The 13,103-nt window shown below is 49.3% G+C and overlaps 1 protein-coding gene and 1 non-coding gene across 2 annotated transcripts in view; both read right to left on the bottom strand.

Moving 5' to 3' along the window:
- CMKLR1 (chemerin chemokine-like receptor 1) overlaps nucleotides 1-7,246 on the bottom strand; it is a 79,946-nt gene extending 72,700 nt beyond the window's left edge. Inside the window, exon 1 of the mRNA XM_016208733.2 lies at nucleotides 7,183-7,246. The gene's annotated coding sequence lies outside the window, so the exon portion shown is untranslated. The remainder of the gene's footprint in view (nucleotides 1-7,182) is intronic.
- Nucleotides 7,247-10,510: 3,264 nt separating this feature from the next.
- Nucleotides 10,511-10,640, bottom strand: LOC148090806 (small nucleolar RNA SNORA33). Its single transcript, XR_015716262.1, has one exon. It is a non-coding gene; the product is annotated as a small nucleolar RNA SNORA33 (small nucleolar RNA).
- Between the last annotated feature and the right edge of the window lie 2,463 nt (nucleotides 10,641-13,103).

Genomic DNA, 13,103 nt, shown 5'->3' on the forward strand with positions numbered 1-13,103 from the left:
TTAATGGATTTGAAGGTAAACGGCCACCCATGACTAGTAGCTACCACACTGGCCAGCACAGGTGTGCACACGGGGACAGGCGCAAGGGCACATCCCTCCGGAAGCAGCACCCTCCCCCGGCGTCTGAGCTCTCGCCACACAGCCAAAGCTGACCTGACCTTTGCCACATGATCCTTGCCCTGCGGTCCCCAGGATCTTCCACAGGGCTTCTTTCGCCTTTGCCCCATTGAAACACTACTGTGTTCCTTTACAAAGATGCACGATCATGTTCATGGACCCGTAAGTGCTAAATTGCCTCTCTCCCTCTTCTTGTCTCCTGACACAGTCTCCCTCTAAGATTTCCCCAGCTAACCCACTTCCCAGCAGCTGTTCTAAATAGTCATCTTCCGATTGAACCATGAGTTAGGCAAGTTGGGGGGGGGGGGGGGAGGGCAGCGTGAGGCACAAAGCCAGAGGGATTTAGGTCTATTTTCTCACCTCTTTGGGGACAGCCAGGTAATATAATCAAGCGGAAGCCGATTTCCCCCAACGCCCGCTGCGAGGCCAGCTGACCAGCACCTGTCACAGCAGAGGGCGCCTTGGCCATGGGAGACGCAGGCCCAGGCCCCTCACTTCTCTGGAGTGAACCCTCCTTTGCCGTTTGAAAAATGAAAAGAGACCATTTGTTGAGAGACTATGAGCAGAATGTATCCTTCAGTAGGAGGCTGTGGGAGGAACTTTCAGCCCAATTTGTAGTCAGGCAATAATTTAAGGGACAAGACACTGGTAAGCTTAACACAAACAATTCTTTCCTATATCCTTTATGTCCTTTCGCAAGTCACGGCCGTTTTAGCTCCAACACATAACTGAGTCCATTCCTCTCTCCCACCCCCACACGACTACTCCAGCCCAACCGCCACCATCTCTCACCTCGAGGAGGGAAAGAGCTTTCTCAGTGGTCTCCTTGCTGGCTTCCTGCCCCCAACTCCCTCCCTCTCACCCAGAGTAACTAGTAGGCAGGACAGGCCACGCTCTGATGCAGTAACAACCGATCCCCAAATGTTTGTTACTGCTGACAATCAGGGTTTTCTTTTTGCTCATGCTGGGACATCCACTCCACGTCCCCACTTGCAGGACTCAATCACCACAGCCTCCTGGACCAGGTTGTGACAAAGGTCAGGAGGCTGCGGAATCTCTAAGGGGACTTCCATCAACTGCCTCTAAGTGGTTTATGTCAGGAGGGGAAAAAGGCACAGGGACCAGTCCTTCCCTGATTTGGCATATGGTTCACTCCCGCTTCCCTTGGGCATCCACGCCAAGAATGGCAAACTGATGCGTCTAAGCACTAATTAATCTGAGATTTTCATTTATGGGTCTTAGAATTGTGAAAAGGCCGTGTTGGTTGCACAGGGGGATAGGCCCTCTGATTTTTTATTGTTGAATAAAGATTTCAGACCAGTAACAGAGTCATCTGATAAACAGGCAGGAGAAATATTTTCCTGGCCTGGCCAGTGCCTGCTTCCCCCACCATGGGCAATTTTCCTGGCCAGGAAGAAAGAGATTAAAAAGGTGGCCTTTTTTTTTTTTTTTTTCCTAAAGCAGGCTGGGCAGAAGCCCGGAACTAGAATTCCTGAGTTTCTCTCTGGTGCAGGCAGCAAGACAGGGCTGAAAAGCCACCGCCCAGGCCAGGGCTACTGGGGTGGGCGCCGATCCCAGTCCCACCAATTAAGATCTGCATGTGACTTAGCTGAGCCTCAGTTTACCCACCTGTAAAATGGGGATAGAAATAAGGTTGTTTGAGGACTGAATGGGAGAGGAAAGGGATATGTAGTAGCTATTGATATTATGAAGAGTTTTCAGTTTGGGGGCTGTTTTGGTTCCTAATGTCACCGTCATCCCTGTTTCTCTACAGTCCCACTGCTACTGGGAAGCTCTCCTTGACTTGATGCCCTCAGCTCATGAGGACCTTAGTCATTTCAGAATCTCTGCCCACTCTTTAGGTCTCAGCTATGAACTCTGGCTAAGTAAATCTGTCTCCCCAGCGAGACCACAGTGTTTCTGGAGTTGTCACCAAGCTCTGATTTTTTGTGTGTGCCTCTTGCTGTATCCCGGACCGGCTAGACACACAGCTCAGTACCATCCCCTATGCTCCACCCCTCATGATTAGTCTTCAGACCACCAGAGAGAGCTTTTAAGTGCCAATTAGGCCCTGCCACGCCCCTGCTTTGAACAGGAGAAATTCACTCTCTTACTCTTCAGAGGGCAGAAGTCTGGAATCAAGGTGTCAGTTGGGCCCTGATTCCTCTGGACACTCTAGGAAATAATCCCTCCCGGCCTCCTCCAGCTTCGGTTGGCTCCAAGCCCTGTGTTTCTTGAACAAATGGGCAGCTGAGTCCTGGGCTTCTGGAGGAGGCCCCTCACGAAGGACACAGGCTAAAAGCCAGGAGCAAGGCCCCCAGCCTGCAGTGTGCTCAACACTTTACAGCCCCATAAATCCCTAGCCGGCGGCATGATTAGGACTGAGTCAAAATGCAAGAAATTTAATTTCCCAGGGCTCAGCCTGCAGGGCCTTGTAAACTCACCCCCCTGAACCAACAGCCATAAACGTTTGATAAAACACCTCATGGCTTCCAGTTTCCCAGAAATGGTTCCTGGGCCCAGGGAAGAAGCTACGTTTGGCGCCCCCTAGCTGTCTGTGACTTGAGCGTTACAATTAATGTTTGGTAGAGCTCTTCCTAATGGCCTGGGCTCTTTATGGCGGTGTCAATAGCAACGAAGGAAAGCACCCCACCAGTCCCCTCATGAGCCCATACAGATCCCAATTCAGTAAGTCTGGGCAGGGCCTGCAATGTGCATTTCTTCCCAGCTCTGAGCAATGCTGAGGCTGCTGATCTCTGGACCCTGTGAGTCATGGGTGGTGGGTGATATGTGCCAGGGTGCTGCAGGCTTAGAAGGGTCAGTGTTGGGTAAGGGTCCTCCCAGGGGGAGTTGGGTGTGAGCCACCTGGAGATACTGAGGTCAGCTGGAATGGTGGCCCCCTGCCCTCTGAGACTGTGAAGGATCTGGGTGTTCCATATTCAGGGACTTTCGGCAGATGGCCTCAAGGACCGTGACTGGCTTCTCTGCTTTCACAGAGGGATTTGCAGAGCTGACACATTTTTGGGAATGACACCCAAGGGAACAGCCGGGGTCAGGTGATGCCAAGTTCCCTAATTCACCTGAACTCAGATGAGTCAGCTGGAACAGAAGCCTGGGGACCACAATCCGACCTGGACTCAGGTTCTGGACCAGGCCCCCCTTCCCTTAAGGGTCTAAAGAACCCAGCAAACTCTAGTCACTTTTTCTCTGTGGTGAGAACCTCATATTTTGCCCTTAAGAAATGGGTGTTGACATGCTTTCACATTATTAGCGAAAATGGCCAGTCGAGAAATAAACCACCACTTTTATTTATGGTATATTTCCCAGAACTCACAGAAACGCCATGCTTTTCTGCATAGACCTCCGACCAAAGCATAATGTATCACAATACATCAAACCTCACAGTACATAAAACTCTCCCTACCTTATAAACACATACAAGGAATCGCTCACTCGTTACATAAATTACTTAACATCCCCTTTGTACACATCCTTTCAAAAGAATTTCTATTCCTGAGAAGAACTTTTTCTACCAGGAGTGGTCTTTGCAGTAGCTGCAGGAACAATTAAAATGGGAAAGGGAGAAGTTATAACAAAGCACTCAATGGGAGAGAAACCCATCCCAGAACAGCTTGGAGCAGAATGTGTTGTTCTAACCATGAAATGTCACCTTCTTATTGAAGTTCAATGTTTCAAAGTGAGAGATAGAAATAGAGCAATACTGTAAACAGCCTAAGGACAAGGACCATATCTAGTTTTGTTCAGCATTGTATCCATGGCACATAGTAGATGCTCAATAAATACCAAATACCATTTGAAGAGGGAGGGAGGAAGGGAGCCTGCATAGAATGTAAATGTATCAGTTACCAACTGCCACAGTAATGCTGCATAACAAATGTCCCCAAAACTCACTGACTTAAACCACCTACTATTTTTATTACTGCTCACTAGTCTACAGGTTGGCTGGCAGGTCTTCTGGCCTCAGCTGAGCTCACCCACATGTCTGACAGTCAGCTAGCCAGAGTTGGCTATTGGGCTGATGGCCTTAGTTGGGACAACTGAGCTCTCTCCTACATGTATGTGTCTTTTGTGTTTGGGTCTGCACATGTTCTCTGGCTAGCCCAGGCACATTCTCATGGTAACTGCTAAAGTCCAAGAGAGCAAGTGGAAATAGACAAGCACTTTTTCCAGCCTCTCTTGCATTGCTGCTAATATCCCATTGGCCAAAGAAAGTCGCATGGTCTAGCCCGGGTTAAGAGGGGCTAGGAGTTACAGGACAAAGGGCATGGATACAGGGAGGACGTTAACTGGGATCACCAATGCAGCCAGCAACCATAATATTGGTTCCAAATTCTCACCAGCCCCCACCTCACCCCAAATCCCACCCCATATTCAATGTGCTAAAAGCCCATGGAAAAATAGATGACATTCTAAGGGCCCCATTCTCTATGTGGGAAAAGTCAGGGCCCGAAGTCAGGCTCTTCAATCAGAGTCACAGTTATTTAAACCAGCATTTGCAAATCCTAATACCTACAGGAGACGGGCAGGTAATAATTACTGAACCAGACCAGGCAGGGGATGGAATGAACCGAAACGACTCTCCCCATCTCCCCAGGGGCAGCTTGGCAGCCATGCAGCTCAAGACAACGAAGGCCTCACAAGAATGCAGGCCCAGAGCTGCTCGCTCAGCTGATTAGCAAAGAGAAGCTGGTAACAGGCATTTTGAAGTTCATACAGTATAATCATATCTTCAAGTTAGGCACTATTTTTTTAAAAATGTAACCACATTCTAGGGCCTATCTATAGGCCTGAGTCTACTGGCTCTTATTTCAAACACTGCATTTTAGGGATCTCAAGCCCAATCTTAAATTCAATGAATCTGCTTCCCCATGGGTGAGAGGTCAGATTTAGAAATTGAGGCTCAGGGAGGGAAAGTGACTTGCCCAAGGCAACACAGCAAAAAAAAAAAGACACAAACCTAGGGACTAGAACACTGATCTCTCCACCATAGCTCTTGAGTCTTAATTCTTCCTGAAACCTAAAAGAGAACACACTAAGCCCAAAGTACAAAATCCCTTCTGGATTTCTCCAGGGGAGCACAGACCCTCCTGTCCTCTCTGGGTGAAATGGGTAGAAATTAGACTTGAAGCCATTAGAGGCCAGTGCCCAAAGCAGGAAGTGCAAACGCAGATAAGGGAGACAGAGTTTTCACCAGACAAATCGCGCTGCTCAGTTTAGACATTAAAATGAACTAACTTAATTTCATGCCATATGCAAATCCTTACCAGCTGTCGGCTCTGTAATCACAGGAGACTTAATGTAATAACTAAACAAGAACAGAAACGCAGCAAATACAGGCTATGGGCAAGTCCACTGACAGCGGGTTTCATGTTCCTGGGAGCTCAGCAAGTGCAGAGCATTTACGGCGGACATCTGGAAGCCCCAATGCCTGCCATCGCCTCCAAGAAAACGCCTGCCGTGACCATAAATAATGGCTTAAGGACTGATCGGGCTCCTGCATACCCTGAGGCCCCATGGACCGTGAACATCTCTCTCCAGACCCCGCAGCTTCTCTCCAACTGTCAAGGTTCAGATCTGTCCAGCCATCTGGACCGAGCACTCAGAAGTAGCCAAAAGATGTCTCCTGCTCACTGGAACCAAAGAGAGGGGACCAGGGACTGGGGGGTTGTCTTCCAACCTGAGGACCCCACGTTCCTCTCACTGCCCAAGCTAAAAATAATAGCAAACACTGAGCAAACACATACCATGGGCCAGAAGCCAAGCGCACCACCTTCATGAATTATCTCAATGTTTCCCAAAGCACGGAGGATGATTTCATGTTTTCTGTTCATTCATTCATCTATTCATTCAGTAAACATTTATTACACATCTATATGGGCCAGGCACACTGGGCTGGGGAAACAGCAGCAAAGAAAATACGCAAAAATCCCTGGCCTTGTGAGGCTAAATTTCCGGTGTGACAAACCTTTTAAAAACATAGTTACGGTGTATGTTAGGGAAAAAATCCTTTGCACCTACGATGGCACCAACATATTGCCTCACGGTGAAGCTCTAAGTTTAAAAGTTGACTAGGAGAAAAATGTTAAGTAAATCATAGAACAAGTGATTCAGAGATGGGTCAAAGGTGCTACTGTTAGTCCCATTTTGCAGCTCAGGAAACTGAGGCTCTGGGAGATGAAGTCATTTGCCTGGGATCACATAGCTGGGACATGGTGGAGTTCAGATATGCAAGTTATGCAGGTTCGGATCCGGTGTTTTAACCATGGGACGGAGCCAAAGTGGAGCATCAGGGGGCCTGTTTCATTCTAACATTCGGTTCTCTGTTCACACGGCTTGTGGCCCCTCTCTGAAAATCCTGCCAAGAGGTTATGCAATTTCCCCTTGTTCAGGTTTCAGGGTTGAGGATCAGCCTCTTTCATGTCCTTCCTTAAGTTTGGGGGCCAAGACCCCCATTCGCAACAGCCTGACTCGGGGCCCATGGCAACCACCAGGATCTCACTTACAGGAGACCCCCCTGCCATCCCCATAACCCACCGCTCATTCCCCACGCCCAAAGCGCCCGATCGCAAGTACAGGGTTCATGGCCGTGTCTGTCACTGGCACGCAAGCCTTTAAAATTTAAAGAGCATGGTATCAAGCTGGCCTCTCAGCAGTCTGTAAGGACACGTTGAAAGTGAACATTAGCAACGTTCCTCAGCCTTAAAAGGGAAGGAAATTCTGCCACATGCTGCCACATGGCCGGCCCCTGAGGACAGCATGCTAAGTGAAATAAGCTGGTCACAGAGACAGCTGCTGTGTGATTCTGCTTGTATAAGGCACTTAGAACAGTCAGGGTCATAAAGACACGAGGCGGAAGGGTAGGGTGGTCAACCCGGCTGCGGGGAGAACAGACCCAGATGATAGTCCCAGAGAAACATCTTCATGAAGTGAAAGAGGTGGCTTTTCAGTGAATCTCCGAAAAAGAAAAAAGGTCTGTAAGAATGCAATCGTCACAGTGTGATGCGGCGCCTGGCACCTGGCACTTGGCACCTGGTCAGCACTCACCCGTTGTGATCGTCCATCTCCCACCCCAGCCTCCAAAAGAGGGAGGCGTGGAGATCATGTCCGCTCCTGCCGCGCTCCCAAGGGGCCACTTTCCCCACCACAGTCTCAGAGCAGCTGGGAAGGCTTCAGATGGAAGGGGGAGGGCGGGGTGGTGGCCTTGAAGGAACCTGCTCCCTTCTATCCATCTCGAGCCCGAGGGCTAATCCGGCAGCTGCACCCCCGCCAATGAATTGTTCTCAGAGAGGCTGGAGACACCGCTGTTGTCGTTGGAGAAACCATGAAGAACCTTAAGGAGGCAAAGAATAAAAATGCTGAAAGAAGCCAGTCACAAAAGACCACCTATTGTGTGATTCCATTTATAGCAAATGTCCAGGACAGAGAAATCTATCCAGACAGAAAACAGATTGCCAGGGGCCAAGGGAGGACAGTGGTGGGGAAAGGGAATGATCACTAAAGGGTATGGGATTTCTTTTCGGGGTGATGAAATGTTCTAAAATCGATTGTGGTGATGGTTTCACAATTCTGTGTGGGTAATAAAAGCCATTGAGTTGTACACTTTAAATGAATGAATTGTGTGCTATGCGAATTATATCTCGAGAAAGCTGTTATTAACAAACAAAAGTTGCCTTGGCTCTGAACTTAGTTCTCTGATTCCTCTAAGCTCTCCAAAGCCGCCACAGTCTCTCTGATTAGGGCTGCCCTCATTTCACAATAATCTTTAAAGAGCATTTTCTCCCCACCTGAAAAGAGACCCCTTGATGTCCATCTAAAAGCCCTCCTAGGAATTCTTACCTATTTAAAAGAGGGGAGTGCCTATTAAAAGCTTGGCTTTCTTCGCTAGCCAAGCACCCATGTTAATTTCCTTGTCTCCACATTACTATGGCAACCGAAAGCTCCACCAAGAGAGCTTTGGGGTCCATCCAAAGGGACTGCGATCTGGACCCAGGGTGAAATGCAGACTCTCTGCACAGCAACCCCATGCCCTGGCTGCCTCACTGATGGATGCTGCCGGAGGGGCAGCCTGCAGTCAGTAGAGCAGGGAAGTCTGAGAAAGGGGAAGGTGCAGACAGGCCCCTGTAGGTCTGCGTTCCATGCTGGCCAAGTGGCCACCCTGAGTCACCATCACCATGCAGGTCACATCTTTTAGAGGCCGTGATATAAAACGGCATCGGGAACACCTGAGCTAGTCTCCATGTCTACAGGACCATATTTTTTGGCAGAAGAATGCAATGTCTCCGGCCAATGAGAGTGACACGGCCTGAAAGCTTTCATTAAACAGCTGGGGGAAAGGCAGTCAGCAAATGGGAGCCCATTGCTCTCACAGGTAAGTCTCAGGCCTCCAGGCTCCTGGCCTCCGGGCCCTGAAGACTCATCCACACCAGGCCAAAGGGGCCTGAAATGTGGCTCTGCCACTTGCTTGCTATGTGACCTCAGACTAATTACCTAACTTCTCTGAGCCTCACTTTCACCTTCCATAAAATGGGTTTAATGATATCTACTTCATGGCATGGTTAAATACTCAATAAACTAATACATATAAATTACTTAGTATACAGTAAGTGCTTAATAAATGGTAGTTACCACTACCCATAAGAAAATAATGTGACAAGTACAGTTATTTCCACTTATAGCCAAGATACAGGAGGATCAGAAAGGTTGGAGGACTTTATTGGTCTGGAGTGAGTCCAGGTGTGGGTGTTTTTTCTTAAAGGTCCCCAGGTGAGTCTTAGAGAAACTCTACCCTAGAAAAACTTCCATACACGTGCCAAAGAACCAGACAAGAATTTCACTGCTGTAATGTTAGTAACAGGGAAGAATTGGAAATGATCCAAATGCCCTTCATGGGGTACATGAGAAAAACATTCTAAATGGAATACTACACAGCAGTGTAAAATGAACGGACCAGATCTAAGTGTATTAGCATGAATATAAATCTCGAAAATATAATACTGACACCCCCCAAAAGTATGCAGAAGGATACATAGAGTATATATAACATGTCCAAGCATGCAGAACATTTCTATACATCATTCAGGAATATATACATATGGGGAGAAGCAAGAGGCCATTAATGGATATAGTAAGCATCAAATTCAAGGTGGTGGTTACCTCTGGGAGGGAGGGAAGGGAATGTAATGGGGGAGGGGATGCCCTGGAGCTTCGGTGCATTGGTAACATGATACGGTATTTTTTAAAGTGGGTGCAGGCACACAGGTACCCACTGTATTAGCTATGCCTCCTGTATGTCTGAAATATTTCATAATTTCATAGAAAAATATCTAGTAGAGTTGTGCATGGGTATTTTTCTTCTTGTTATTTGTGCCTCCTATTATATCTATAATGATTCATCTAGCTTTTAAGAAATACAGGAGTTGGTAATTTAACAAGAAAAAAACAACTTATGTTTCGTTTTTTGGAAGTAAGAAATATCACGTCGGCAAATGACTTGCTCTGAAAACAACACTCATTTGCATGTCTGAGATCTTAATAAATTGGTGAAAATCAGTTCAACACAGGATGTATGACATGTGCAACATCCTGAGTCCAGAGCATGAGCCATCAGCCCAGGGATACCCACACAGGGTCCCCAAAACTCTGCTTCTGGGAGGTGCCTCAAAAACTGGGCCTGACCTCACTGGGTATGCCTCACAAGAAGGATTAGTAGTCAGGGAGGAGGCTGCTGGAGTCTCTTCGGCAGCATCCTTAAATTAGGAGGGAAAAAAGTCCAAGCAGGCTGGGAAATGAGAGCAACCTGGGGTGAAGGGAGAGAGAACTAGGGTGGTGTATTTTCTTTTAAATGAAGTCCAGTCATTCTGGAGCCATTCAATGCAATACAGCCTTCAGTCGGGGAGTTTTGTGTTTTCTAAGCAATCGGATCTGCCTCTGCCAGCATGAAGTGCCTGAACGCTGTTTCTTAAAGACGCATAAGGGTTTTTTGTTTTGTTTTGCGTAATGGACACATTTCCCATGCAGCCACTTTTCAGGTTCTTTGTCAAGTGTCAAGGTAAGCTTTTAGAAAACTCCTCTGTGGGCCACTGGGAGGCAATTTCCACCCAATACAGAATACTTAAGATGGAGAAAAACAACTTTTCAATATCACTTCAGGGACCATATTTTGTTCATTTAATACAGCTGAATGCAGACAAAGTCGAGAAAGAAAATTGAGTGTGCTCTCCTGACAATGAGGATTGAAGGAGGGAAGCGACGCCCGGTGAGTTACTACCCCCTGGTGGCCACAGACAGGGGTGCACTCATTTGCCGAGGGTCATTTGTGGCACTGCTGCCTGCATTGCCTGCCACCATCTCCTGCCCATTTTATTTATTTTTTTCTTATAGCCATTTTCAGGGACCTTAATGACTTCAATGTCTTTAAGGCTCATAACATCGCTTTTCTATTGCCAGCTTTCTGTAAACTTCTGCAGAATCACATTCAGGTAAGCTGACTCATTGGCTGGCTTCCAGCCCCTTTTGAAAGCCTTTAAGCAGGGATCTGGCAACTCTCTGTAGCTGGCAGGCAAACATGCCAACTGTTTTAAAATCTGGAGATTCTGTTTAAAAATCTAGGTCTGACACATCTTTTGAAAAATTGGAAAATCTGTCAATTCCTGGACTGCGCCCTAGTATAATAAATGTAGGCTAGAGCTGAGAAGCTGCTGCCTGCATTGGACAAGACAGGTGCTCTCACATTCTCCAGTCTCCCCACCTCTCCCTATTGTCTCATGCCTGGGCAGTTTTACTCACTAACGGTTCTTATATAGCTTCTGGATTTGCACCCACGGCCAAAACTCATTAAAGAGTTTGCACTGGCATCCCAAGGAGTGAAGAAGGGATGGTACCTTTGAAAGTAGATGATTATATCTTATGCCTAGGAGAGGACAAAGGTCCACAAGCCCCCTAATACCTAGTTCAGTGCAGGTAAGTGAACTGCTCAAGGTCACACAACTAGTAAGTAGTGGGCCCTGCATTTGAACACACACACATCCGTCTGACCTCAGAGCCTCACGGCTTTCCACTACACCAACCATCCCCCATAATTAGCTGCTTACATAGCAGGCCTTCCTCTGGGTGTTTACATTACTGCTTGAGCCATCAGAAGTGAAATTCAGGGAACTCTGAGAAAACAGTGTTCAAGACCTTTGTTCAAAAGAGAGAAACAAGAAGCCTCAGAAATAACCACCATCCAGGCTTTGTTTCTTAAAAACGCCACGGTTGGTCCTACTTCAGATATTTCTTATTCAAGTCAACAACATTTCTCCAGCATCCTTGCCAAGGGCAGGGAATTGGGGGAATTGGGGGCCTGGTCTAAGCAATAAACAGGGAGCCCAAACAGCAAGGGCCAAAGCTGTTCGGTCTTCACCTCTCAATGTCTCCACATGGTGACTTTCACGACATCACACCTCTGGCCTGGGCCTGGACACTTCCTTTTGTGATGAAGGTCTGCGGCTTCCCTAAAACTGGACTCCGACTGAGGCCTACCAGGTTGCAACAGGGTCTCCCTGTAGTGGCTGGAGCAAAGCTGCAGCTCTTGACAGTTTCTTCTGCGGGTAACAAAACAGCGACGACTTGGTGTGTTTTCTAGGGACAGCTGCAACAGCAGACACTTGTCACTTCGCCCACACACAAAACCCTAGAGGATGTACTGTCATCACGTTTTCCCAACCTGACGAAAAGCTAACGGGATCCGCGAGGTCAAAGCGCTGAATGTACTCAGTTCCCAAGCAGTAGACGTGGGGTTTGAACTCGGGGCCGGGTGACTCCAGTGGTGACACCCACACCCACTCCTTCCCAGGGGCTCCCCTGAGGGAAGGTGCGTTGTGCAGGAGGTCAGATCTGGAAGGGTCAGGCCTTTTGCAGCCCAGGCCAGAGCTGAGCTGTACCACCCCCAGAGAGGAGTGGAGCTGTCACAGGGGGGCCCAGATGCCACACGGGGGGGCTGCCTCTATTAGGCCACCTCAGGGCCTGCTGTCCCCCAGCTGTGCTGTTTCACGACCGAGCTGTTTTCTCTGAGTAGTCTCCCACTTCACCACAATGAATTGACGCCAACGACCATTGGTTGACATAACATCTCAGTGCTCAGCATTTGGGCACCTCCTGGAGGTTTCAATATTTTGTGAATTAAAGTTGGAGGTTTCCAAAAATAAAAATAATTAAAATGGGAGGTTTCAGCTTTCTGCATGAAAGAAAAAACCCCTCTGTCTCTCTGGCCAAAACAAGCAGCCAGGCCCTGCAGGGGAGGGTCCAAATTAAAAAGCAGGGAGGAAAAGAGGGGGAAGGGGGAAAATGCAGCGCTGGAGGCGCAGGGAGGAGGCGGATTGCCGGGCAGGGGAGTCAGGCCACCGGGGTGCACGGGCGCACGTCACCGATACCTCAGGCTGCACCTAAGGAAACGAGGCCGGGAGGGACGCGGGCGGAACGGCGCGTTTCCAGCTGCCCGCACCTGCACCCGCGCCGCGATTCCCGCGCCGGCCCGGGCCCCGCCTCTCCCGATGCTCATTAGCTGCGGCGCGCACGAGACCGACGCAGGCTCCAGCCAATGGGGGTGGCCCACGGCGAGCCTTTCCCCGGGAAGCCGCCCGCGACGCGAGAACCCGGAAATGCGAGGGGCGGGCCAGCGCGGGGAGCCAACCCGCGGTGACGAGGCTGCCGGGCCGGCCAATGGCGAGTCGGCGAGGGCGGGGCCAGAGGCCGGCGGCCCCGGAGGTCCTGGGAGTTCGCGGGGCCGAGCCTGCGAACGCCGGGGAGGCGGCGGCGGGGCCAGGCCGAGGCGCGCGGTGAGGAGGGGGCGAGCCTGAGCGCTTCGGCCGGGATGAGCCGCGAAGGGCGCGGCGGGGCCGAGAGCCCTGGGCGGGGTTCGGAAAGGGGCGGCTCCCCAGAAGGACCTTAGCCCAGTCCCCTCCCCTCTCCGGGCCTCAGTTTCCCCC

This window comes from Miniopterus natalensis, chromosome 20 (genome assembly GCF_054644295.1).
Source record: "Miniopterus natalensis isolate mMinNat1 chromosome 20, mMinNat1.hap1, whole genome shotgun sequence".
NCBI classification, from domain to species: Eukaryota; Metazoa; Chordata; class Mammalia; order Chiroptera; family Miniopteridae; genus Miniopterus; species Miniopterus natalensis.